This window comes from Haemaphysalis longicornis, unplaced genomic scaffold, assembly GCF_048455015.1.
Source record: "Haemaphysalis longicornis isolate Haplotype H1 unplaced genomic scaffold, Haemaphysalis longicornis Haplotype H1 scaffold_2, whole genome shotgun sequence".
In the NCBI taxonomy this organism is placed as follows: Eukaryota; Metazoa; Arthropoda; class Arachnida; order Ixodida; family Ixodidae; genus Haemaphysalis; species Haemaphysalis longicornis.
This window is the reverse complement of record NW_027526295.1, coordinates 82,360,686-82,365,585: the sequence shown is the minus strand read 5'-3', so window position 1 is coordinate 82,365,585 and position 4,900 is coordinate 82,360,686. Positions and strand designations below refer to the sequence as shown.

General features: G+C 44.9%; 1 pseudogene; it reads right to left on the bottom strand.

The window, feature by feature from the left end:
• Positions 1-1,406: 1,406 nt before the first annotated feature.
• LOC144167212 (uncharacterized) lies at positions 1,407-2,927 on the bottom strand (annotated as a pseudogene).
• Between the last annotated feature and the right edge of the window lie 1,973 nt (positions 2,928-4,900).

Sequence of the window (4,900 nt, the reverse complement as noted above, 5' to 3'; positions counted from 1 at the left end):
ATTTGGCGCACCACTCCGCGTATCGTTTTAGAAAAGCATTGGGTATATCATCAGGTCCAGGAGATTTTTTTATGTAAGTTAAGGAGTAGATTAAGTATACCGGATTCGGTAAATATGACATCCTCAAGAGATGGCAGCATTCTTTATTTATCGAAAGGCGGGGTAGTTCCGTCGTCAACTGCAAATACGGACTTGAAATTTTTGTTAAATGAATTCGAGATTTCTGTAGAATCCGAGGTACATATGTTATCTATTACGAAAGTACTAGTTTCCGAGGGTTTAGGGTTAATACTTCGCCAAAATTTGGATGGCGATTCTTTAATCATGCTACTCAAGCGCACTGTGTAGAATGTACGCCGCTGTGTTTGCATTAGGTCTTTTAGTTTACGAGAGAGCTGGGAAATTTCTTCCTTTAGCTTCGTATTACGATTTATTTTGAACTGTTTGTTCAGGCGATTGATTTTCCTTTTTAAATGAATGATGTCTCGGGTGACCCATGGATTCGAGGGATTTGCTGGTCGATATCGGAAGGGGACATAGAGGTCAATGCATGCGTGTACTGTGTTCTTAAATTTCGCCCAGAGAGAGTTAGCGTCGCACATATTGTCCGAAGAAGTACTCAAAAAGCGATCATACACAGACTCCAATCAGTCTAGTATAGAAACATCGTTAGCTGCGGAAAACATTGGTACATGAGTCGTTTTCAACTTTGTCTTTGGGAGAGAGAAACGAAATTGAGCTAAGACACACTTATGATCTGAGAGACCATCCAGTACCACACACTCATGGTTACCGTCAATATTGGACCGAACAAAAACAAGATCCAGTATTGATTTGCTCTCTCCGTGAATACGTGTATACTCATGAACTAGTTGAACCAAATCAAAACGAAATGCAATATCAATAAATGCCTCGTTGTTAAAAGTATCATGAGTACCAGAAGAGAAGGTGGGCCATTCAATACTAGGTAGGTTGAAGTCCCCACAGAGCACAAGTTTCGTGTCTTTCGCTATCTGGAGACCAATGTATTCCTTTAAATTCTGCAAAGCATCAATTCTGGTACCAGGGGGTCTGTAAACAACACCAATGACCAGGCACTTTCCGTCGCGACACATTTTACAAAATAAGGCCTCAACACCAACGGGGTCGGCCATTCTAGCAATTTGTATGTTATTTTTAAAGAGTAACGCCACACCGCCTCCCCTGGAATCACGATCTTTGTGATAAACACGGTAATCTGGGGGAACAAATTCGCTATCATGGATTCCCTGGTGAAGCCAGGTCTCTGTCAGTGCAACAATGTCCGGATCATGTATCCATATCAGATGTTCTAGGTCAAGTGTCTCGTTTACAATACTACGGCAGTTAACATTTAGTAGCTTTAGATACGGGGATGCGGAAGGTTGTCATATGGCTGATCGCTTTCGAAGAGGCACCTTATCATTTTTTTTTGTCCCAGACATACATAGTTCCATTCACAGACACCTTATCCAAAACCAGCTTTACGTCCTCTTTCCGCTTGCGGTTTTCACTTGTGCTTTCCCAAAATTTTTTTCTGACTTCACGAACATTCTGGGAGAAGTCTTCTGTAATGTACATGTCTGTGTTCTTTAGTTTAGGGCAGTTCCTAAATATTAAGAGTTTTTCGCGAAAATCGACAAGCTTTAAAATTACGGGGCGAATTTTGTTCTGTTTTTTAACTCCTAACCGGTGGCACCTTTCTACTCCTGAAACACTAATTTTTAAGGTATCCCTAAAAATTGTGTTAACTACGTTCTCGTGCAAGGATTCCAGAGATTCATTCTGTTCTTCTTTTAAGCCGTGAATAATGATGTTATTTCGCCGGCTGCGATTTTCGAGATCGTCAATTTTATCTAACACGAAGGTAACGTCGTTTTGAACCTTCGTGATAGTTGATTCGAGTGACTGAATTGTTTCACCGAAACCGCCAAGGCGAGCGACGGAAACTTCTAATGAATCCAGCCTATCGAACTGCGCGAAAGAGTCGGTTAAGGCTTTCTACGCATCACCAAAAGTGTTCATCTGTTTCATTATTTCTTTTTGGCTATTAAGTACGTAAAGAATCAGTTCACGGTCAGTGAGAGTAGAATGAAGCTGGCCTTCATTGTCCGAGCTCACAGAGTCTGGCCCTGGGTTCTGCTCGACGTCACCGCATCTCAAAAGAAGATTAACAAATTCGGGGAAACTTAAAAAAGACAACGCTCGTTTCACACCAGTGGGGCAGGGCAGCAGCAAAAGACAAACATCGTCACTTCGAAAAGGTTTAGCCTCAGGCAAACGACTAACCTGCGCCAAGAAAAAGACGTTCCGGTTGAACATCGTTGCAGCCACGCTGCCGCCATGCCCACTGAAGAGTGCTAGAGGCGGTGGGGAATTTATGAGCTGTTGTTAAGATGACGACACTCGGCCACTGGCGCTGTACTCGGTGAGGACGGCGAGCGCCCCCCGGGTGGATCCGTGATGGCGCAGAAGTGTGACGATTGCTCGTTTTCTTCTTGAAGCAAAGTCGGGTACGGGTTATCAGGGTGGTCCACGTGGTTCCATGGGTGAGCGTGCCCGGTGAATGCGATGCTGAAGATCTGCGCCAAGAAAAAGACGTTCCGGTTGAACATCGTTGCAGCCACGCTGCCGCCATGCCCACTGAATAGTCCGGGAGGCGGTGGGGAATTTATGAGCTGTTGTTGCGATGACGTCACTCGGCCACTGGCGCTGTACTCGGTAAGGACGGCGAGCATCCCCCCGGGTGGATCCGTGATGGGGCAGAAGTGTGACGATTGCTCGTTTTCTTCTTGAAGCAAAGTCGGGTACGGGTTATCAGGGTGGTCCACGTGGTTCCATGGGTGAGCGTGCCCGGTGAATGCTATGCTGAAGATCTGCGCCAAGAAAAAGACGTTCCGGTTGAACATCGTTGCAGCCACGCTGCCGCCGTGCCCACGCCGTGCCCATGCCCACTCTACTTAACTAAATAGCCGCCGGTTACAAACCGTGAACGATTCCCCCTTCTCTCCCCTCTGGGGACACTAGCCACCTCATTGGGGTGAAGAATAAGATATTACCAGTCTTCTTGAGAAGCGTTTTGGAAATTCCTGGCAAGACAATGAAGAACTTGCTGACTTCGTGGGCGTCTTCAGGCGTGCGAAGGAAAAGGATCTTTGGGAAGAATACGAAGAGCGCAACTTATGCTACCAAGAATCACCTGCTCTTCAGGCATGTTCTAGTATTCTTGAAGCCTTGATGCAATATTTATTATCTTTTCCACCAAAACTATACCCTACCATTTTGAAAGTCAATTTCAGTAAGGTTCTCTTGAGAATGCCAGACTAAAATGAGTGGTTTAGTTAAACGCGAGCCAAATCCAAAGTTATCATCGTGATATTAGTCAACTCCGCCGCATAATTTTAATTACTTGTGGTGGTAAAATTCTCCTAGCTGATATGTAAGGCAAATCAAATAATAGCTTTGACAGCGTTGCAAGGATTCCTTTTAACAAACTTCCCTTTTTTCTGATATTCTATTCAGAAGGATTTGACTCATTTTGAAAACAATATCCTCACATGCTTTCAATCACCCACCCAGAGGCTTTTACCCGAATCACGAAATCAAGAGCCTGAATTCTCAAGACTTTATTTTGTTGTCGGTGGGGGGTTCCTCTGGCCCTTTGCGCTGAACACGATGAGGGTATTTTCAGGAAAAATGGAAGGGATAGAGATTGCAGGGTAAAGGTGTTGAGGTATGGTTGCCCTGATCTTTGTGGGGTGTACTTCTGTTCCTGCTGAAAAAACCCCACCAGACGCGTCCCTCTCCCGCTCCTTTTTTTCGACGGTAAGGTTGCAATGAAAATTTCCTGAGAGTTTATGATCGTGATTTTAAGCGAAAAAATAAGCACGCCCGAATGTATTTGAAGGGCTGAGTAAGAGTGAGCATAGGGGGGAGACGGCAAGATGCTCCTGCGGCTTGGGTGGAGCAAGTTTCTCGTAGGCACCACCCGAAGCTCCGCGCATGTACCCATCAAAAAGTGGTGCAGAACCACTCAATAATGATGACTATGATAATTCACCGCTTAATCGCACAAGGCCAGCTAAAGCGGAAGAGCGGCAAAAATAACTAGTTGTAAGTGGTCATAACATTCACCGGATACCAAGGGAGGCAGTGCTGGATAGAATCAACAATAGTGGGAGAGGCTCCCTGGGACCCAAACAGCATTTCCTCACACGACAAGGATTTGGCAGCCGTGGTTGTTGAGCATATTTGCCAAAATTCTCCCAATGATTTTACAAGCGCACTATCGGCGTTCGGTCCCTAGCAGCTGCGTTGCCCCTACCCAAGGAACTAGGAAGGCAAGCAATATAGCAGATGATACTAAGAATCTCTGGGTACGGGTAGGCCGCCAATGGGAACTATACATTTGTACATATAATGCTCAAACGTTTTCAAACGAAGCTAGTTTATCGTTTTTTTTTTCATCAGTTATCCTATATTCGATAGGATATAGTAGGGTTAAGCAAGGTAAGCGGGGTTGGGAAGGGATTTGTGGTGCTTCTTACCCGTGATATTTTGTGTTATTTCGGGAATTCTGAAACACATCTCTTATGTGTAGAATTTCTGCCTCACGTAGATATAGCAGGGAATGTAGAGTAATTTAACAGTAACAATCAGCGTGTAGCATCTCTCGTTATTGGGCTCAATAAGAGGCACACGTTACGGGTGGTGCACGTCTATGCGCCTACATCCAGTTACGATAATAAGGCTTAGGACGAACTTTACGAAGACATTGAATAACAATTAGACGTTTAAGAACTCCGTACAGAGTCATTATGGGCGACTTCAATGCGAAAATAGGGGCACATGAGATAGGGGAGCATGCGGTAGGGAAATGTGG